This window comes from Tinamus guttatus, unplaced genomic scaffold (assembly GCF_059628265.1).
Source record: "Tinamus guttatus ecotype Peru unplaced genomic scaffold, ASM5962826v1 Tinamus_guttatus_pri_ptg000247l, whole genome shotgun sequence".
Lineage (NCBI taxonomy): Eukaryota > Metazoa > Chordata > Aves > Tinamiformes > Tinamidae > Tinamus > Tinamus guttatus.
In genome coordinates, this window is record NW_028288781.1 from 7,005,915 (window position 1) to 7,029,099 (window position 23,185).

At 42.3% G+C, this 23,185-nt stretch overlaps 1 protein-coding gene across 4 annotated transcripts in view; it reads left to right on the forward strand.

Moving 5' to 3' along the window:
* The first annotated feature begins 2,108 nt into the window (after positions 1 to 2,108).
* Positions 2,109 to 23,185, forward strand: part of TRIM2 (tripartite motif containing 2) — a 90,373-nt gene continuing 69,296 nt past the window's right edge. The window contains exons 1-2 of one of the 4 annotated variants that reach the window (XM_088526552.1): positions 2,109 to 2,204; positions 2,574 to 2,751. The gene's annotated coding sequence lies outside the window, so the exon portion shown is untranslated. Of the gene's footprint in view, positions 2,205 to 2,320; positions 2,752 to 23,185 lie in introns of those variants that run through there. The other 3 variants (XM_088526554.1, XM_088526549.1, XM_088526550.1) reach the window with 3 other exon arrangements.

Below are 23,185 nucleotides of genomic sequence, written 5' to 3' on the forward strand. Positions count from 1 at the left end.
GGGAGTTTGAGGACCTTGCCTAAGCTTTGGGGAACTACTCTGCAGGCAGGGTTCCTTTTTATTCATCTTCTGCACAGGAGTAGAGAAGAAAAATCAGACACTATATACTTATGTATCTTTTACTAAGATTTGCTAGAATGACACCTCAGGAGAGATATTTATCCATTGAGTCACAGCACAGATGTCTCAGAAACAGGGTTTTACTCAAGTTTCTCCAATAATATTCTTCAAACAGAAATTGCTGATTTTTGCATAGAGGTAAAAGGGCAGCTCAGCCATTCAGACGATTCAACTTCTGATTCATACCATCAATAAGGGGCCTGTGTGCAGGGGTGGCTGGAGGGGGAGACATCTGCCTAAGCATTTCACAAGGGTCACTAAACATTTGTTGTGTGACTGCCACTTTCTCAGAGCCAACGCGGGCAGGTCTTCAGCTGCAGATTTGCAAGGCAAACCCCCCTTGCCCTGCACAACCCCACACAAGCACAACCCCCATCCCATATCCAAGCACGGTGTGGTGGATGTGCCCTCCCCTCCATGGATGCAGGCAGGATCCTTTCTGCTTGCTGGGAAGGAAGTCATGTGAACAGTGACGAGCCCTCACTCTTTCTGCTCCACTGCGCTCCCCGCCTCGCTGCTTCGTGCAGCTCCTTTCAGGCACTTCCTTGCATTTTAAGTTTCCTAATGTCTAATGAGCGACTTTGAAGCTGATATTTCAACTTTGAATGGGAGGTGGTAGATGTGTGCTACCTGAGTTTATGCCATTAAGTGAGCTCCTTTTGCTGGGAGAATAAATGCATTTAAAAAAAATCTCTGCACTTTAATATGCAGTATTGATTGCTACATTGAGCTGTAATGTGAACTAAATGCTTCCCTTCCTCCTCACTTCCCATAAATTCTACATAATAGGCTTAGTTTACTGGAATTTACAAATTATTTTCTCCAAGTGATGGAGCGACAGTGCCCTCTAAGCTATAATTTAATTGTAGTAATATTTGGGGGCTTTATCCTGCATTTCTAATATAGTTTTAGAATAACTGCATTTCTTGTCCTCAAGACAGATCAGCTCCAATTTATTAATTAGAATTTCAGTGTTCTGTTATTTTTTAAAAAGAATCGAGGCCATAAATGTTATGTAAGGTTGCCATGGGAACCATTTCTTGAGGGGAAAACTGACTGCCTGCAGTTTCCACAGAAACCACTCCCTGCTGAGACAGGTGCCTCCGAGGGAAGCGAAGGGAATATAAATGAGAGAGGGGGAAAAGCCATGCACAGATGTCGTAGGATCTCTGCGGCATCTCTACGTTGTTACAAATTGAACTGTACATTTCTGGGTTTATTTTTATTTTGTAGCTTTTGATTGTGGGAGCAACACCATTCTCCTGTCATGCAAACTTTGCTCTGACTTCCCTCGCATGGAGCTGGTTTTGCAGCTGGAAGCATGGAAATACTCTACCTTGGCAGTGAGATGAGATTGACCACATCAAATATTGAACACCAGTGCTCTAAGAACAGCTGTGCTTGGGACGATTTAAATGGTAAATGAGATTTTTCCCCTTTTGTCTCCCCACCTCCATCCCCCCAAAATAAATCAGCAGGACAGGTATGAAAATGTTCCCTTCCATTCCTTGTTTTGTCACTTAATGGTTTTGTTCTTTTGGGGTACAAGTATATGCTCCCAGGAAAAATGGATGCCTAAAGAAGAGGGTGCATTAAAAAATTAACTTGAGATTTAAGATTTTTTTAACTGAGGGGAAAGCATGAGCAGTTTCTTTAATATATTTTAGTGTCACTGGGGCAAGTAAGGATTAGCATTTCTGAAATCCTTTTGCATAGTTTCTTCAACAGACAATAGCACTGGTTTATTTTATTTTGTTCTTCAAGGGCAGTAAAACTGTGACATTCATTCAAGGCTTAGTGCAGCCATAACTACAGATTAATGTGCTGGCTACTTCATCTTCATCCTGTCATCTCTGTGCTGCACTGTGGGGAAAGCAGGCTGACATGGTTATTAAATCTGGCAGCTGTGTTGTATGCACATGGGAAGCAAGTAGGACACAGCATATAGAAAATGAGTAGCTTTCAGATAGCAGCCTGCTTTTCACTGCTACGGGACTTGAAAGGCAGCCTAAAAAGCTCTTTCTCTCCTTTGTAATCGCCAGTCACTGGATCAGCGAACAAATATTGCAAATACAATTGCAAATGTAAGTATTTCTTGTCTGTGTGCTGCTTTCAGATTGCTAATTAAGGTTTCTACCTCAGTGTTCTGGTTGAGAAAGCAGAGAGATGAAAGCTGAAAACGTTCTGACAGGAAATATTCCTTTGCAGTGGTGTTTTGCCTTTCAGTGCAAGAGCTACTGAGGGGAAGGGATGCATGAGAGCTTTCCAGAATAAATAGTTAGCAGTTGTTTGCTGCTTTTTGTGAAGCCTCTTTGCCACTTCGTCTGTGAGGGGAGAAGCCAAGCAAATGCAGGGAGTGCTTCTAGAGGAAGGTTTTCTGGTTAGGATAGATAATGTAAGGTACACAGTGACAAAGCTGCTTCAGCATTAATAGACTGCTGGGGGATGTGTAGGAAAGAAATCTGCCATGTTTTCTTCACCTGGAATTCTTGAAAATTCCATAAATGCAGAACTGGACTTCTAATTAAGAAACTCGACCCCACCTTATAATTAGAAGAGCAAGCAAACTGTCGTCGTAAGGGAGCCTGGTAAGCCTGTGTGTGAGCCCCTCGGAGCCATGACTGCAGCACGGTGAGCAGCGCGTGCGGGGCCGGGGACGGGTGCTGCTCTGCTGCGCTATAGCAGGAGGGCAGGAGAACATGGTGGTCGGAAGGCAGCAAAGTTGCAGGTTTCTCAGTGGTTCAGTGTAATCATACAGAAAAGAACTGGTATTTGTTAGTGTTTGCAGGTCTCAGCACTACAGAAACAGTTCTTTGAAGCCTTTCTAATTCAAAGCTTCTGTAGTGTCGTTATCTTATTGAGTTTATAGCTGATGAGCTCCTACATGGTGAATGAAATTTGCTTTTTGCTAAGAGCCTGTAATCAGTGCTGAATGCCATGGCAGGTAATGCACAAGAAATGTGGGCTGTAGCCAGCTTGCTTGAGTTTGTCACACTGCCTGCTTTATTTACAGAATTTGTTGTTTCTTGGAGAAAGAGTTTTGAGCCATGTAAAAATACAGTTATCAGAGTTGAGGTGACTGTTGTGAATTGATTTGGAAGAGAGTGTTTATATTGTATTTTTTTGCTGCAAGTTCTGTTGTGAACATGCTTGTGGTATAACCCCCTTGACAGCACATTTACAACTTTGGTATATTTGATCAATCTGTTTAGAAGCTGCTTTTGCAAAACGTTGGTCTCATCTTGCAGATGTTTATATAGAAATGGGGATTTTCTTTGCAACACCTGAAAGGAGTTTTGGAGCTTTTCTTCTTCTTGTCTCCTTTGCTTCTTCATACACAAACCAAAATTCATAGCTTCCCTGACCCTCAGCTATGGAAATGGTCATTTTTGGTGACAGCTGGTGAAGCTAAGCTTCCCAGGGCTGAATGGCAGCCAGCCAACTGCTCAGACAAGTGGTGACCTTTCAGGACAATGTCTTTCACAAAAAATGTCAAAATATTAAAATGGTAGACATCAAATGCCATGTGTGCAGGGAAAGGTTGTCAGATGGCAGACTCTCATCTGAAAGCAGTTAATCCACTGCTTGTCTAGATTAAACATTGAAATCCCCTGCGTAAGTCCCTGAAATGTAGAGAGATGATTCATGCATGCCCTGAATACTGTCAAAAGTTCTTCCAGAAAGATTTGGGACATAAAATACCTCTGAAAAATTTTCAGTTTATTTAATATCTGCTCTGGGATCTGCCTAACAGATGTCAAAAAAATCCATTCTTTTTGTTTTTCCTGGTGCTCCTTTTATCATATACCGGTTTTCTTCCCAAATGTATTATTCCCAATGCAAGTTGATCTGGAAGAAACCTAGGCAAATTCCCTGTCTGGCTGAAGGATGATGTTCTGGTAGCATATGCACTGGCACTTTAGGCAAGGCATTTCCAAATATTAAGCAACTCCTGCAGCTTTGAGCAGGAGCGTCACTTGCTGTTATGTGGCTTGGTGCTTTGTAACTTTGTTTGAAGGCACTGAAGCCTGAGCATTCCTGTGCCTGCTGGGATGTCAATATCCCCTTCTTAACTTTACCCCCTGCCAAGCAGCACAGAAGCCCAGCGCAGAAACAGATTGCTGGCCTTGTTTCCACCCACACTCCTAAATATTTTAAGCTGCTGTGGAACTGTTTGGCTTGAGAAAGCTGGGTAGTGTACCTGGTTGATCAGGTAAAATCTGTTTACTATGAGGTTGACCCCACCTGTAGCCTAAGGAAGGTTCTGTGCCACTGAATGTGCCTGTCCGGTTTTGTCTGGCCAGTTAGCAACTGGCTGCAGTTCAAGAAAAATATACTTTGAAGAAAAATGCCGGATGTGCTGCCAGTGCAGGCAGAACCTGCTGCAGAGCTGTCAACAGCAAGGCCTAGCAGTACCAAATCCAATATCATTTACTGAGGTACTGAAAAGGAATATAGTCCTTTCCAATACTTTTTTTTTTTCTCCATTGCTTTTGGGACAGTTTTATGTTGCCCCAAGTTCTCTCTGCAAGGAAACAAATTTCCTGTGTTTTAGTGACCTTTACTCCTAGTCCTAGGGTACCTCTCACCTCTTGCCTCTTTAAAGCTGAGAGCTTTGCAGTCCTTGATGACTTTTGTTTTAGTATGGATATAGAAAAGATCAAGTTTCCCTGTTGGTCTTTTCTAGTCAGTGTTCTGGGTTTTCTCTCAATTCCTTTCAAGAAGAATTATGAACCAGGTAAACATTCCATAATCATCTTGTAGAAACGAATCCTTCCTTCTTTGCTTCAGTGTTCTGCAGATTTTTGTTTGTCTTTCCACAATCACTTTTGTAATTCAAGATTTACTAAGACGTAAATTTGCTTGGTAGAATGGCAGTATGCTCATCTAGTTGAGGAATCAAAAGGTAACCGAGGTGCCAGGAAATATAATGATTCACAACAAAACTACCTTGGTTAAGATTTGGAAGTTCATCTTCAAGCAGCGATCTGCATATAGACATAATCTATTTAATCTTCACCTGATAATTTTGAATAGCAAATAAGAGATGTTACTCTCTCTGGACTTTGTGTGAGAAGAAAATCTGAGGAAAATAAACAAGTGTGTTCATCAGCAGTTATTTCTTTTAAATCAGGTTATGCAGGACTTGTTTCATAGAATCATTAAGATTGTAAAGGGCCTCTGGAGGTCATGTAGTCCAACCCCCCTGCACACACAGGGCACACCTAGAGCACGTGGCACAGGACTGCATCCAAGCGGGTTTTGAAGATCTCCAGAGAAGGAGACTCCACAGCCTCTCTGGGCAGCCTGTTCCAGGGCTCTGTCACCCTCACTGTTAAGAAATCTTTCCTTAAGTTCCTGTGGAACTTTTGGTGTTTCAGTTTGTGGCCATTACCTCTAGTTCTGTCGGTGGCCACCACTGAAAAGAGACCAGCACCATCCTCCTCACTCCCTCCCTTGAGGTACTTATAGACACTGATCAGATCCCCTCTCAGCCTCCTCTTCTCCAGGCTGAACAGGCCCAGCTCCCTCAGCCTCTCCTCATAGGGCAGATGTTCCAGGCCCCTGATCATCCTTGTGGCCCTGCGCTGGACTCTCTCCAGCAGCTCCACATCCCTCTTGTACTGTGGAGCCCAGAACTGGACACAATACTCCAGATGCGGCCTCACCAGGGCTGAGTAGAGGGGCAGGATCACCTCCCTCGACCTGCTGGAGACGCTCTTCTTAATGCACCCCAGGATCCCATTGGCCTTCTTGGCCACGAGGGCACACTGCTGCCTCATGGTCAACTTGTCGTCCACCATGACACCCAGGTCCCTCTCTGCAGAGCTGCTCTCCAGAAGGTCAGTCCCCATCCTGTACTGGTGTCTGGGGTTATTCCTCCCCAGGTGCAGGACCTTGCACTTGGTCTTGAATTTCATGAGATTTTTCACCACTCAGTTGTCCAGTCTGTCCAGTTTCCTCTGGATGGCAACGCAGCCTTTGGGAGTATCAGTATGTTTGTTTCCTAAGAATCTGTACAGTGTCAGACTATCAACAGATGCAAGTTAATGAGGTCAGTTCATTAAACATTTCGTCATTGTATTTGATATGAAATTCTCACTGCAGCAATGGCATTATTGTTTTATTCCACATGTTATAGCCCCGGGAAACGCTGCTGCTATTGAAAGTTCACTGAGCTAGGTACAAAAGAGAACCCGAACCTAATATTAGCCCCAGCTATTCTAAAACTTAGCTAGAAGGAAAAGAAGCAGGAAGTATTTCAAATATATGTGGTCCATCTGACAAACCCCTTATCACACATCTACCAATTTTCTTGTTTGTCCTCTGTATCTGAATTCAGCATACAGATGTCAGTGGTATGTTATAAATGTATTGTATGTGAGGGTGCTAGAGTCTGTGTAGATATGAACTGAAGGCTTGTTTTAAATTAAACAAGAAAACTTACGTGACCCTATTTGAAAGTTGTTTTCCTGATTCGTTGGCAGTATCTCCCTTAGGCTGTTAGTGTTCAGCTATTGAGTTAATGAGGTATATTAATTGAAATTAACTGACCAAAATAGACAAAAATAGTTCTAGATCACTTATGAAGATCCACCTTAAAATGATTAGGCTGTTTTATTATTAACATAATGAACTGCTAAGTTAATAAAACTTATAATAAACTTAATTACTAGAGTAGCAATATTCATTATTAATGTGTTTACCTGTGGTTATTTATACCATCTAAATTTCAGTGCTAATTATTGGAATGAAACCACAACAACAGGGCATATGATTGTCAAACAGTAACTCATTATGGATCACGTGTTATGATTAAGGCAGCTGAAAAGTAGATTTTTGGAGGAGAAAAAACATAAACATCACCCTTTTTGCTACCTGTTATTTGAAAGGTATGGTGTAAAGTAGGTAGCAGTCCTTATAACACTAAATTAAGACCAAATTAGCAATTAGAAGTCATTGGACAAAAGCCTCTGATTTATGAAGACATGTTGTAATACTGTTCCATTTTGAAGGTTTTCATACCTCATTTGATTTAAATCTTCCTCCACATAGCAAGGCTATAGACATATCATAATTGAGCAATATTGCCTAACTATTTTTTCTGTAAATTATATTGTACAAATTACTATTGTACAAATGACTAAGTGCCATTTTACTAGGAGAGCATAAATGTAGTTGTATATGCAGAAATAAAAATTCTGAAGAAGCGCAGGACACCAAGCTGCAGTTGAAAAGATGCTTTGTCTTGAATTTCTTGACTCTTGTTGATTGCAGTTTGAAACTATGCTCTGCAATAATATAGCCTTGTCCATTGATCCTGCAACTTGTGTATTCATGGTGACATAATTCAAGATTAATAGTGGGCATTAGTATCTGCCAAAAATTAAGTATTCTGACAGCGCCTTTGTTTTCTTCTGCAAAGCAGTTGTAAGAATCTAAACAAATGCAAGCTGCTATGGCTTCATGCTGACATGAAGGGCTATTGTACTCATCAAATGTCTTTTCCTTCTTGCATACAGGGAATAATGAATAAAACAGCTCTGAAAGATTATTTGCAAGCATGCAGCTAATCATAAATCTACCTTGATCTTGATGGATAAAGCAGTATTTCGTCAATCTGGCTAAGCTGGTGCTTTGAAAGGATTTTGCGGAACTCATTAATTCAGGAATAGTAGGACAGGTATCTCTCTTAATGAGACAGTAATGTGGTTCCCAAATGGTAGAAAGTCAGAGGAAAAGTAATTTATCCCTGAAAGTGATCTGGATTACTAGTAGGAAGGTTGAGAAACCCTGTCCTATCACTCATTAATTTTAAAACATTCCTGAAAGTGATGGCTCAATTTTAAATATGGCAAATCAAACAGAACCAAATCAGTGCAGTGCAGTTTGCCATTCAGAGAAAAATGGCTAGTCTCAATTTAGAGGCTTCTAAGTATGGACCTCTCTTTCTATATCAAGAAAAGTTTTTCAAAAAAGTTAAATGCCCTTTTTTGCTTCAGTGGGAAGTCACTTGTACAGGAGGCTTTTTTAAGAACCAAGACATTCTGCAGGCTGAAAGCAAAGCTTTTTGTGCTGAATGCATTGCAGAGAATCAGCTAGGGTTGCATTTTTTTGAATAGAAAGCTTCATGGAAATATGTGTCTTTGGCTGCCTTGGCAGAACACAGAAATGGTTACTCCTAGGTGCCAGGTTCTAGTTTTTAAAGAAGAAGGATAGGGGTTGTGTTCTTTTGACATCGAGAGATGACCTACTGGCAAATTTGAATCCAGAGCTGGTTGTAGCCTTGTTACAGAATATACTGCCCTCAGATTTTAAATTAGTCATTAGTTAATGCTGAGACATTAGATAATTGCTATGTAAAAGTGAATCAATGAGGCTGAAAATTGGTTAAAGCATTAAATCAACTAACACCCAAATTATATTAGCATGTTTGGAGTTCCCAGGGCAATATATGTGTTAGCACTGAGTCAAGATTCATCCTGCAAATGAATGTAACTCATAGTGCATATTCTCATGGCAAAGTTTTGCCCTGAAAGGACTTCCAACCATCATAGTGTTTGGTCTTGTGGGATGGCCAAAGTCATCTTTTATCTACAAAATCAACACTATGCAATTTTAAATTGAAGATACTTTAAGAGCATGCTGTGAGTAACAGTGGTGCTTTTAACATGGGTAGCTTTCTATAGTGCTTATAATGAATATCAGGGCATGGACCTCAGAGGCCTTATAGGAATCAATAGTTATTATTGAGAAAAGAAGCCATTATTTTCATGATAATTACTAGGACCTCATGATGAGTTGCCTTCATTCTGACCTTGATATATTTTTTTTATGCACTGAAGCAGTAATTGCAGCTAACTTCTTTTTTCCAATACTCACTGGATATATATATATATATATATATATACACACATTCATTTCTTAGTCATCGTTGGCATTGACAGGGAAGGATTGCAGTGCAAAATACTGTTATTTTTGTTTCTCCATAAATATCAGTTTATCTTCTTGGGGACACCAATGCTAATGTCATTGGTGTAAGGTAATTTTTTTAATGTTTCTGTACTTAAGTTTTTTTTTCTCAAAATGTCTTTCTTTGTTTGAAGACAGTTGGACACACAGAGGACACCACATATGCAAATGTAGTGGAGAGCATTCAGAAGAAAGTTCTCTGTTCCTTGATCCCAAGCCAATTAGTCTGAGGAGAAGTTAGAGTTGATGTTATGAAGCCCTAATTTATGGAACTGGAAAAGATTCCTTAGCTACTTCAGTAACAGACCTTGAAATACCATGACACTGTCTTCTGGAAAGTCTTTTCCTTGAAACACACCTTCCTTCCATTTGTCAGTGAGGAAAGCGTGAGTGTGGCCAGAGCAGGAACTGGCAAGGCATCACTGTATAATCTTGTGTGCTTCTGGTGATCTATTTAACTAAAGATGTTTACTAGAGAGCTGGATTTAAGTAGGTACTGAGAAGAGCAGCACTGCTTGTCACACTGACAATGCAGTTCCCTGCACCAGTGGGTTGTTGTCTCTCTACTGTGCTGTCAATGGCCTGGGGTACAAATAAGTTCATAGTAGTTTGTTTGTCTTACCATCTAGAACAGATGCTCAAATAGCACAGCTTGTATGAAGGAGGAATTGATAAAGAGTGCAGCTGGGGTGCGAATGGTACAAGAAACTCCATCCGTCATTTTGCAGCAGGCACAATGAACGGCTCAATTGTTGCTGCTAACAATTGTTAACCGTTTCATTTGCTCTAGACAAAGTGTGATCCCGCTAAAAGCCAACTCAGAAATACAGTGACAGGGGGAGTCTTTTTTCCATTCATTTGGATTCATTCACTGCACAGATTCTACTGGCTCCTTCAGGTCCAAGACCTTCCGCTATTGCTCACCTATTGCAGCCCACTTGTCCATCGTGAGGTCTTGAAGCTGGCCAGCTTATCTCTAGATAGTGGAAAAAATAGCCCTAATGGTGAGGGAATAGTGTTAGTACAACAGGCAAAAAAGAAATCTTTGACATGAAGGTGTTTTGCAATTGGGCAATAATATAAAAGGTACAGTTTTGAGAGAACCACCCCTAGGAATACTCTTCCTTACATTAAAAACCTTCACTGCTTTGTGACCTGAGTCTTGTCTCTCGAATTGGTTTGATGTGTCTTGTTTAATGTTTTCCTCTGCTGCAGGGCTTATATTTACGCCCGTCTTTGCAACCTTTCACATAAATTTGATAGCAGTCCTGACAACTCTAGAGGGTCTCTTGGTATATGTGAAACGTTTCTTTTTAGAACAAAATATCTACCGGAATGATATTTCTATTTTTATCTGCTTGCATGTTAACAATATTCTCTTTGTAATTGCTGATTGAGGCCTACCTCGCAGGAGAGTGAAGGCAGTCTTATGAATGGGGATGAAAAGATTTTTCACAAACAAGAAGTGTTTGGTCTAATCTAAGCTAGAGACTTATTCTAGTTGTTCCCTAAACAAAAAGTTTTGAGGTGTGTTGGTCTTAAAAGTAGTAGTGTTTGGTCTGTTTTTCGAATCGAGGGAGAAAGAGGCAAACACCATCGATATGTTATGCTTTTAATGATAGGAGAAAGATAATAAGCATTACCAGCTAGCTGGGGTCCGGGCTTTTCCCACGCAGGGGTTACACCACGGACCCCGGCCACCTCGCATTCTGTGCTTTTTTACCCTTCCTACCCCAAGAATGTTCCCCCTCCCATTTTCCTGTTCTGCTTTCATATCAATGTTATCTGTATTTTATTGCTGACTGGAACATCTGGATAAGCAACCCCTCCATGCAGAACATCCTGACATGCCATTTATCAGGAGTCCTTGCAGATAGGACTAAGTATAGACTAGTCTATTAGTATACTCTACATTAACTATTTAATCCCTACATTCCCCCCTTTTTCTTTTGTTCATATCAGAGAATCTTTTCTCGATTCTTCTGATGTTTGTCGCATAAGCATTATGTGCATAGAATTAACTCGATTTGTAGCTTTATCCATAACCCCCATTACACATTTCCATATTATACAGATACATAGTAACAGCAATAACAGAATTACAAATATGCATAATCCTTCTTTTATCGGTCCTGATATCCACTCAGGTAACCCTCCAAACAATGACTCCAGCCATCCGTCCATTAGTCCTTTTTCCTGTGTTATCTTCTGAGTGTGATCCTTGAGCCAGCGCAATTGTTGGTGAATCGATTGGCTATGATCAGACAGGTTAAAACAACAAAGTCCTTCAAACTCTTCCATGCCCATGCGCGAGGAGCAAAAAGTCTAGAGCTGCCCTATCCTGTAGTAGTGCATGTCGCAGGCTGTTCTGATCGAGCGGGAGTTGTTCCAATACTTCGGTTGTCACATTCGCTTGCTTCTCACTCCAGCAAACTAACTTCGAGAGTTCCTTTAGTGCGTTTCCTGCTGCAGCTCCTGGTACGAAGACAGCTAAGGCCCCCCCGCGCAGTTACAGATATTAATTGTACATTATCATCACATTCTGGTGTTAAAGCAAGGGAGCGCTTCTGCCTTCTTTGTTCTTGCTTCATAGTTAACAACTTAGCTCTAGACAGGGCTATCATTCCAGTTGCCCTAAATAACACGGTCCCCCATAGGCATTCATAGGCATTCCCTGCCACACTCTATCCCCACAAATTAAAAATACTCCCTCTGGTAAGGCCTTAGCGGTACCATTATTCCATAGTAAATCTGTCCTATTATGTACCTGTCCTGATGGATCCCCCCATATGTTCCTAAGGGTAATCCCGCAGGGAACCGTTCTTGTAACCTGTCGACTGTCCCATTTATCCCACAGAATGTCCCGTTTGCATATATGGGACCGAAGGTTCCATCTCCTCCTATGGTCTTACGCCAGTCGAATATTGGGTCGGGAGATATATCAGTCCAACCCAAAACATCCCACCATTGGGGTCTAGGGCCTCCTTTAATTATAATGTTCCATTGTGCCAAGAGTCTCACTCCTCCCTTTTCTCCAAAAAAACTTGCCCCCAAACATAAAACATGTTTGGGTCCAATTATCAGAACTATTTCCGATCGCCTGGGCTCCCATTAAATTAAGCTCTTGTGGGTCGCAGGGCAATGAGGTATTTAATCCCTTAATTAGCCTTACAGCACATTCCGAGACATTTACTACCCCTGAACAATTTCCCATAGTTACTTTTTTTAAAACTATCTTCATCAAATTCTGGCTTCCCAAACAAACAAGTTCTGAATGGGTTATTAGCGGTGGTGAGGGACAGGCAGAATTCCTGATTCCCTGTTGTATTTGCCCAAGTCACCCACATATTATTTCTCTCCTCTATTTTATATATTCCATCAGAACACTTCAAAATAGTAATTGACAGGACCATAATCACCCAAATTGTGCTACTGTACATTTTTCTTAGCAACAATCTTTTGAAATTGAAATTATTCCTTTGGACCTCCCACTCCTCTGCTTTCTTCTGCTCTTTGTTCAACTTCCAGACGTGGGAATGGTGAATCCAAGGTCCTATTCCATCAACCTTAACGGCAGTGGGTGTTACTAATATTACTACATAGGGCCCCTTCTATCTACTTTCTAACGTTTTTGGGTTATGCCTCTTCACCCACACCCAATCCCCAGGTTCGATATCTATTTCTGACCCCTTCTGATTTCTTTTATACCAATTTCGTAGTAATGGGAATAATTCATCTTGTATTTCTTTTAAGATTTGTGTTTCTTTCCCCACTCCTGAATTCTTACTTATTCCTCTCCTTATATCTAGTGGATATACTGGGGGCAGGGTCCCAAACATTATTTCAAATGGTGTAAATTCTAATACATATGGAGTTATCCGGGCCTGGTAAAGGACAAAAGGTAGCATTGTCACCCAGTTCTCTCCAGTCTCTTTTACTAACTTAGCAAGGGTTTCCTTTAAAGTTCTGTTCATCCTTTCTACCTGACCCGAGCTTTGAGGATTATAGGTGCAATGCAATTTCCAGTTTGTTCCCAGCGCTCGGGCTAATTCCTGTGTAATCCTTGCCACAAAAGCTGGTCCATTATCAGACCCAATGCTCACCGGTATCCTATACCTGGGGATTATTTCTTTCAAAAGTATTTTTGCTACCACCTGGGCTGTTTTTCATTTAGTGGGGAAGGCCTCCACCCACCCCGAAAATGTGTCTACTGATAGCAATAAACATCTATACCCATATTTACCTGGTCTTATCTCTCTAAAATCTACCTCCCAATGCCTTCCAGGTTCACCACCTCTTTCCCTTATACCTTCATGCACCTTTCTGACCCTCGATGGCTTCATTTCCTGGCATGCTTGACACCCTTCTGTTATCCCTCTTAATATTTTCCTCTGATCTTGGAATCTCAACCCGAACTTTTCTGTTAACAGTCCCATTTTTCTTTCCCCCAAGTGCGTGGTGCTATGCAACTGCTGCGCCATCCTCTGTCCCATTTGCTTGGGAATTAACATTCTTCCTCCTGTATCGTAATATCCTCCTCCAGCACCTTGTTCTTCTGCAACTGTTGGATGCATTCCCTCTCCTCCGAGGTGTATTCATCCTCCCCAATTTCCACATCTTCTCTTAACATGTTGTGGGTCAGCGCTAGTACCTTTTGTATTTGTCCTTCTAACGCGGCTTGCTGGGCTGCACTATCTGCGACTGCATTCCCTCTGCTTATTGCATCAGTTTTCTTCTGATGTCCTAAGGTATGCATAATTGCCACTGCTTTAGGTTTCTGTAAAGCTGATAATAAGTGCAAAACCTCTTCTTTGTTTCGGGTCTCTTTTCCTGTAGAGGTGAGAAATCCCCTTTCTCTGTATATTGCTCCGTGTATATGCACTGTCCCATATGCGTAGCGACTATCTGTATAAATTGTCACTCGCTCTCCTTCTGCCATTTCTAATGCCTTAGCCAAGGCTATCAGTTCCGCTCTCTGAGCCGAAGTGCTGTCTGGTAAACGCTGGCTCCAAACTACTTCTCCTTTCTGATTTACCACTGCAGCTCCCGCCCTTCTTTTTCCTTGCTTGACCAAGCTACTTCCATCTGTAAACCACACTTTTCCTCCTTGCAGCGGCTCATCCTTCAAATCTTCCCGCACTGTCGTAGTTTCAGCTAACACCTGACAATTATGCATAGGTATTTCATACTCTGGGTTAGGTAGGAGAGTGGCTGGATTCAAAGTCATTGGGGATGTATACATAATTCTTTCTGGGTTTAAAAGCAAGGCTTGGTAATGAGTCAGCCTAGTATTTGTTATCCATCTTTCAGGCGGCTGTTTGAGTAATGCCTCTGCGTAATGAGGAGTCGTTACATACAGCCTTTGCCCAAACGTGAGTTTGTCTGTGTCCTTAACCGTTAACGCCACGGCTGCAATAATTCTAAGACACGAGGGCCACCCTGCTGCGACTGGATCTAGCTTCTTGGATAAGTACGCGATGACTCTTTCCCAAGGACCTTGTTTCTGCCTTAACACCCCCTTAGCAATCCCTGCCTTTGCACTTACGTATAAATGGAAGTCTTTAGTTGGATCAGGGAGTGCCAGTGCAGGAGCCTTTAACAGAGTCAACCTTAGTTTCTCAAAGGATTTTCATAGTTTCAGTCCATTGCCAGTCCGGCTTTTCTCGACTCACTTCATAGAGGGGCTTTGCTATTTCTGCAAACCCAGGAATCCACAAGCGGCAGTATCCCACCGTCCCCAAAAATTCTCAGACCTCTCTAGGAGATTTTGGTTCCTGTATTCGGAGAACAGTCTCTTTCATGGCATCAGTCAGCCATCTACCATCCCGTATTTTGAATCCCAGATACATGACTTCTGGACTACGTAGCTGAGCTTTCTTAGCACTTAATCGATATCCTAGTTTATTCAATTCTTGCAACAACATCCTCGTACCTTTTTTCACAGTCCTCTTTAGTTCTTGCTGCTAGCAGTAAATCGTCCACATACTGAAACAATTTTATGTCTGGATTCTGTCTCCTGAAATCACTCAAATCTTCTTGCAGTATTTCATTAAATAAAGTCGGTGAATTTTTGAACCCTTGTGGTAATCGGATCCCAGTTAACTGACCCTTGTATCTGCTCTCGGGATCTTCCCATTCAAAAGCAAACACTGCCTGGCTCTGTTCCGTCAGGGGGATGGTAAAAAAAAAATGCATCCTTTAAGTCTAAAACCGTATACCACCCCATATCTGGTGGCATTGTACTTAACAGAGTATATGGATTCGGGACCGTAGGATGCACATCCTCCACTCTTTTGTTAACTTCTCCCAAATCTTGAACTGGCCTGAAATCTCCTCCGGGCTTCTTTACTGGCAGTAGAGGAGTATTCCAAGGAGATTTGCATTTACACAGAATGCCAGCTTCCAGTAACCTTTTAATATGCTTTGCTATTCCTTGTTGAGCTTCAGGGGTCATTGGGTACTGTCTAGCCCTAATCGGGGGAGCTCCTGGTTTCAATTCCACGACCAGAGGAATTTTCCCTTTAACTTCTCCTACTCCCGAATTCTCTGCCCATACTTCTGGGATTTCCCTCATTCATTTTTGAGTTTCTGGTCCAATTTCTTCCTTCCTCTCTTCATACAGTCCGTATTTGTCCTCTAATCTAACAGTCAGGACCTGTATCGGTCGTCCTTCCCAGTCATTGATTTTCATTCTATCATCCTCAAAATATATCCTTACCCCTAGTTTAGTTAGGAGATCCCGGCCCATTAATGGTACTGGACTCTTCGGTATATACAAGAAAGAGTGCGTGATCTGTCTATTAGCTACATCTACTTTCCTTTCTGATGTCTACCGATACACCTTACTCCCATTTACCCCTCGTACTCGAGTTTTCTTTGTCGATAGCTTCCCCGCTGCTTCATTTACCACTGAGTATTCGGCCCCTGTATCTACCAGAAATTTTACATGTTTCCCTTCCATTTCTAATTCTATCCAAGACTCTGGGAAGGGTTCCGAGCTCCGGCCCCTTCAGTCACTGTCTTCATTTGCCACCAGTACTCTAGGTGGCCCCCTTTCTCCTTTTTGCGGACACTCATTTTTCCAATGTCCTTTCTTTTTGCAGATTGCACATTGATCACTTCCTAACCGTTCCCCAACTCCTCTGGGGGGTGGCAGTCCCCTTCTTTGCCACCCTGACTTTTCTCCTGCTTCAAAAAATATTCTAGCCATTTCCCTTTGGTGTCTCCGATCTTCCCTTCTCATTCTCTCCTGCTTTTCTTCTGGAGTTTCCCTGTTATTATACACCTTTTCCGCAACCTTTAAAAGATCCTGTATAGTTTGTTCCCCCAATCTATAAATCTTTTGCAATTTCTTTCTTATATCCGGGGCAGCTTGATTTACAAATGCCAAGATGACAGCTGCCTGATTTTCTTCCTTCATAGGGTCCAGAAGAGTAAATTGTCTAAACGCCTCTAATATCCTTTCTAAGAAAGCAGCAGGGGTTTCTTCGGCTTCCTGCCTGACAGCATTTACTTTAGCAAAGTCACGCGCCGCCGCCCGCAACCCTGCCATCAATGTTTGCTGGTATGTTCGGAGACGCTCCCTACCTTCGGGTTGCTCAAAATCCCACGGCGGTCTTACCAACGGGAATCCCTCATCGATAAGGTTCTGCTGCACGGTGGGTCTCCCGTCCTCTCCCGGCACCAACTTTCGTGCCTCGGTCAGGATCCTCTCACGCTCTTCGGTTGTGAACAACACTTTTAAAAGCTGCTGACAGTCATCCCAGGTAGGGTTATGTGTGAACAGGATGGATTCTAATAAATCAACCAATGCTCTCGGCTTCTCGGAAAAAGAGGGATTTTGACTTTTCCAATTATACAAGTCAGTAGAAGAGAATGGCCAGTATTGATACGTACGCTGTCCCTGAGGCCCTGTTGTTCCAATTATTATAACTGGGAAAGCTTGAGAGGTGCTTGACACACCTCCCTCGTCTCCCCTTTGGTGCAATCGAGTCCCAAACGCTGGGCCCCTGCCTTCCCCTCCCTCCCTCCTTTGATCACTACTACTCACCTCCCTTCGTGCCTCGGGTGGAGGTGCGTAAGGGGGGGGATTATGCCCACTTTCTTCATCCAATATTTCTGGATATAAAGTCGAATCTGATAATACCGGCTTTTTCCTTTCCTTTTTCATTACATAAATATCAACTTTTTCGTTCTTTCTATCCCCCCCCACAAAAGGTTTCAACCATGGGGGTGGATGCAAAACCAAATCCTCCCAGGTGATTATATATGGAAATTGATCTGGGTGCCCTTCCGACCCAGGTCTCATTATTATCTCTTTTACTTTCCGTACCAATTCTAAATCTAAACTTCCCTCTCTCGGCCAGCCTACGTCAAAACTTGGCCACTCACTTGTACAAAATACCTCCCATCGGTTTTTATACACTTCTACAGATAAATCATGTGCCCGATGCTTAACATATCCAAAATGATTTAACATTAATGACAAAGGAGTGGATTTCCCCTGTCCCATGGTATCAAGCTTGTCACTTAAAACCAAAATTAATACAACTGCCAGTAAACCAGTAAGGGCAATTATTAACAAAATTCTCCCTTCCCAAACCGGTCTCCCTTCGTCGAGGAGAAACGGTATACCCAACCAACCACCCTTCCCTTTCCTGGGAGTCTGAGGGACGTCTCCCTCGGACTCCAGCCGATTATCCTTCAGGAATCCAGCTGGATTACTGTCGGCCCACCCCCTGAGGCCTCCCTTGTCTAATTATCTTTCTCTATTTCTTTCTCTCTCGGATTCGAATCCCGGACGAGCCCCCAGATGTTGGGTCCGTTTTTCGAATCGAGGAAGAGAGGCAAACACCATCGATATGTTATGCTTTTAATGATAGGAGAAAGATAATAAGTATTACCAGCCAGCTGGGGTCCGGGCTTTTCCCACGCAGGGGTTACACCACGGACCCCGGCCACCTCGCACTCCGTGCTTTTATACCCTTCCCACCCCAAGAATGTTCCCCCTCCCGTTTTCCTGTTTTGTTTTCACGTCAATGTTAACTGTATTTTTTTGCTGACTGGAACATCTGGATAAGCAACCCCTCCATGCAGAACATCCTGGCATGCCATTTATCAGGAGTCCTTGCAGATAGGCAACCCCTGCATGCAGAGCCTCCTGTCATGCCATTTATCAAGAGTCCTTGCACTTTGAGATTAAGTGTTGACCAGTCTATTAGTATACTCTGCATTAACTATTTAATCCCTACAGTAGTTGTTATGTTTTGTAGAATTGCTTTGGAGAGAAAAAAGAAAATTGGGATTTAACTCATTAACTGCTTATGCAATAAGGACAGAAGTCTTTAATTGGTGTCAAAAGTTAGCAGTCCAGAGCAGGCTTACTTCAAATATTAATCAATGCTGTTAATGTGACTAAAGATAGTAACAAGGTCTAAAACATATCTACAAATTTATGCGTTAGGATGCAGTGAAATTAGTATGTAAGTTGATATGTTTTAAAAACAGATTTTGGAATAAAGTTTCTCCCTATTGATTAATGTTCAGGATCTTGCTACAAAGCATAGAATTTTGGGTGGTTCTCAGAAAAGACACCAGAGTACTTTTATGCAACGCGCTTTTTTCCTTAACCTTATTCTTGAGAATAACTGCATGATTTTGTTTTTGTTTGAATTTTTTTAATAAGGCAAACATCTAGCACAAAAATTCACCCCACCTACTAAAGATAGGCAGTTTATTAACTGCTGAAAGCAGGATCTTTTAATACAGAAATGAGATTATCATGCTTACAAATGTTGCTATCAAAATAAACTAAAAATGTGCAACAAACAAGGAAAAATATGCTACTTTGAGCAGGTATCATGACATTCAATAGCTTCAAGTGACAGTTTTCTTAGTCTGGCTGTGATAAGATTTCTCAAAAGAAATGTGAATGGTGATTCATGCTGTTGAGGATGGTATTAAGTCTCTGTGGGTTCTTCCTGTTCTGAAAAGTGTCATTGAAGCTTGCTGTGGAAACTAAAATTACTGGAGATGGCAAAGGAAGATTTGTCCATACCTCTTCATTTCATTTATGGAAATGCTAACAGGAAAATATAAATCTTTGGCTTATTGAGAAGCTGAACAGAATCCTAAATCTGCAAACACTCCCTTTGTAAGTTTTCCTGGAGCTGCACTCTGTTAACAGGTGCTTGTGTCTTGTTGCTCTGAATTATGTGCACTTTGTCATTTGTCATCTTTAAACAACATGCTGTGTAGATTGCTCTGGAATATCAAGGGATTCACGTATGTTTTAAGTGTCATGATGTCAGGGGATGCCAGTGAGAACAAAGTTCTCCTCATCACCATGATGGAGAAATAGATTTTTAAAGATATCTTCATTTATTCAAGCAATTGCGTAGTTCTGTGTCTTGTCAGAGCATCCTTCTGATCTGAGCTCTCTGAAATCTTTCTGGTGACAATCAAGAGCTAACAATGGTCAATTCAGAGCAAGAAGCCTCCTTTAGGCAGGCCACACTGCTGATCTTGACAAATAGACAAACAAATACACAGACATTTTCAAGGCCCACTGTTCATCCAAATGCAGGGCAGAGACAGTGCTGCTTCTATGCAGTGTCGCCTCACAAACGTCTTTGTTCCTTGCATGCAAATAAAACAGCGCTCTGTGGGCTATATTTTAATCCACATTGTAGACAGGGTCATCATGAAGGCCAGGGTGGGGAACTGGGTTGCATCAGGCAGCTGGGCCTGTTTAACATAAATGAGGGAGGCCTGGTTTGAGTGGGAGGCAGCATATCCATTACCTATGGAGCACTGGGAAGACTGAATGCTATAGAAATGTTGATTTTTCTTTGATAGCAGGTAAAAACTAGTGACAAAAAGCAAATGGAAGTGGAACTGATTTGATATTACTATAAAAAGATTTTACTTTTTTCTTTTTCTGCATATATTCAGAAAACCTATCCTAGTAGTTCTGCCTGAACTGAAAGGGCTGTGTGGCGTGGGGTAGTAGAACTGCTGCTTTCCTTCGGCAGCAATCCCTTTGTCTAGGGGCTTGCTGCTCGTCCTTGCCTTTAACGGAAACACTTGCACGATCAGCCTGCTGATGCGCTCTGCTCTGTTTCTAACCAGCGTCTGAGGAGTTACTCTGGGAGTGTTTTGACCTGTACTGCATTTTCCTTAGGCTGCTATAAAATGCTATGGCATAATTAAATCTAGGTGGCTGGTGGTTTGGTCTGAGTTACATGACAGCTTTAGCCATATGGTACGTGGATCAAGGGACATATAGATTTTCATTGGATTCTCTTACCTGCCTAAATACTGTAATGTCTTTTGATATTAAGCTCCTTTTTCTTCTCTCCTGCTGTTCAGATCTCTACAACAAAGGCTATGCTTGGCAAACTAGCCTGGCCCTGATTTTATAGACTTTGGTTATCATGCCTGTTCAGCCTGGAGAAGAAAAGGCTGAGAGGGGACCTAATCAGTGTCTATAAGTACCTCAAGGGAGGCAGTGAGGAGGATGGTGCTGGCCTCTTTTCAGCAGTGGCCACCAACAGAACTAGAGGTAATGGCCACAAACTGAAACACCAGAAGTTCCACAGGAACTTAAGGAAAAATTTCTGAACAGTGAGGGTGCCAGAGCCCTGGAACAGGCTGCCCAGAGAGGTTGTGGAGTCTCCTTCTCTGGAGATCTTCCAAACCCGCTTGGACGCAGTCCTGTGCCACGTGCTCTAGGTGTGCCCTGTGTGTGCAGGGGGGTTGGACTAGATGATGACCTCTAGAGGTCCCTTCCAATCTTAAGCATTCTATGATTTTATGATTCTATGATAAGGAGCCTAACTTGAACACACTGAACTCTTCAAAATTCTCTCATATTAGCCAGTTGTATGAGAATAATGAACACACAGACCTGGGGTCTTCTGTAAGCACACACCACTGTCTTGAAAAGCATTTGTTCCTTCAACTGGATGATTCCAACCTTTGTGCCTTGGCAGTTAAATTTCAGGTGATTAAATTATTTAAGTTTTTCCACATGTAGGTAACTAGCCTACTTTCTCTTGACTTACCAAGTGGGAGTGAGTTCTATACGTAAAGCTGGGAGTAGCATTTCCTTGATGGTTCCCCCTCCTGCTTGAGCAGATGTAAAAAGCTGGGGTGATCCCCTTGAAGGAGAGCTGGGTGGCGGGTCCATGCTGGGAGCGGGAGGGGTGCGCGAACCAGCCGCATCTGCAAGGGGCGGTGCGGGTGCTCTGGCCACTCCTCAGAGGAAGAGTGTGTGAGGGCGAGTTAATTCCTCCCCGTTTCTGCTAAATCCATGGCTGACCTCATTGATGTGACAGTGAAATCAGCAGGAGCACTCCTGTGCTTAGAAGGAAAGTGCATATTAAAGTGCTTGCTTTGCATCAAGGTCACTGCATTGCTAATCTAAGTGATGGGTTAATAGCTCCTGGTATCTGAGCATCCTTTGCTCTTGCCGATGCAGAGGTTTGGTCCTGTGCCACAGAAGCAAATGGGGTATTTACTGCTGAGTTCAGTACAAGAAGAGTTAAAATGGGAGCAGAAGTCATGGCTCTCTGGAGGGCAGCCCTGTTATTAATCAAACCTTTTTGTTATATGATGGCAAGGTCTTCATAAAGGGCTCCTCTGAATATCTCCCTTGAGCTCTTTGCTCACCACAGACATCGCCTCAGAAGTGTAAGGAACTGGGAAAGCTGATTTAACTAAGGCCATGGTGCAGAGATCCTGCCTCAGGTGGGCTGTGGCATGTTTTTTCCATGCCAGCTTGTCTGTTTCAAAGCTACTGCTAGGAATGTTTATACTATTATTTAGAAAAGTATTTTGTGGAGACAAGTCATCTTGTGCCACTTGAGGATAGGTGTTACTGGTGTTGGTGGCTCCTTTTCGGAGTATCTGATGCTCTGAATATAGCTCTGTTCTAAAGGCAAAATAATTTGCCCTTCTAAAATAATTTTGTGATCTCTAAACCAAATCAGAGCCAGGGGGTGTTTCAGCATTATTATTATTTTATTTAATTTCAAAGGGAGGAACAAGTCATCCTTAAACCTGGATAGGGGACTGAATGAAATTCAAGGGTGAACTGGTGGAGGGAGAATTTCATCTTGTAGATATGCTGGGCTCCCCATCCCCAAAATTAATCATTACCCAAGTACATGCCTCTCTTTCTGTTAGTGTATTTGTGTTATGTTTGGAATGATTGATGAGAAGGAGGGGCACAGGAAAAATTAGAGAATTTACAGAAAAACTGAATCAGTTGATCTGAATGGAGTAGAGATGCTTATGGCCTGCTCTCCAATTTTAATTTTCAATGCACTGAAATTCCCAACTCCTGTTGGCATCCCAGTAAATTGTAGAAAGTTCAAATTAGAAGAATTAAATCATCCACCAAGTTCTTGGGGTGCAGTGGCGGGGAGGAACTTCTGACTGGTTATTGTGTAACTGTGAAAATAGTAACTAGTTATTGGCTCTAGAAGGCTGCATTTATCAAATAGAGGATGCAAGAAATAGCAAATTGTCTCATCAGTGGTAGGACTTCAAAGTGGTGTAAATGTATCCACACAGTAGTAGTTGTGTGGAATAGGTAAGAGATAATATTGCCACTTGAGAGAGATATAAAAGCTGAAATGGCTTATCTAGAAACCCAGTGACAGTGTAGAAATTGTCAGTTGTTGATATACATAGGCTGTCTAACCCTTGTCTCTTTCCATGCCCATTATGTTATGAATACTTTGCGTATATGGCTATGCGTATATCCTGGGGTGCAATTAGACTTGTTATGATAGTCTGCTGCTTCGTGGCTGCAAAGTAGAGAGCCAAGCTGGGCCCTGTGGCATTATTTACACTATCAAGTTCCAGGTGAGTATCTCTGTTTTGATCCGATCCCTGGTGTGGCCTTACTGACAAGGGGACATGGAAAGCCCTGAACAGAGGGAGGTTCTAGAAGGAGAGCTGGTGGGATGGGGGAGATGGCTGTGGTTTTGCTAAACTTCTTGGAGCCCAGGGATGTTTCCTGCAGTTGGATGTGGCCTCCAGTGTTCAGGCACATTCCTAGAGTCTTTAAGCACTTGCTCCTGGG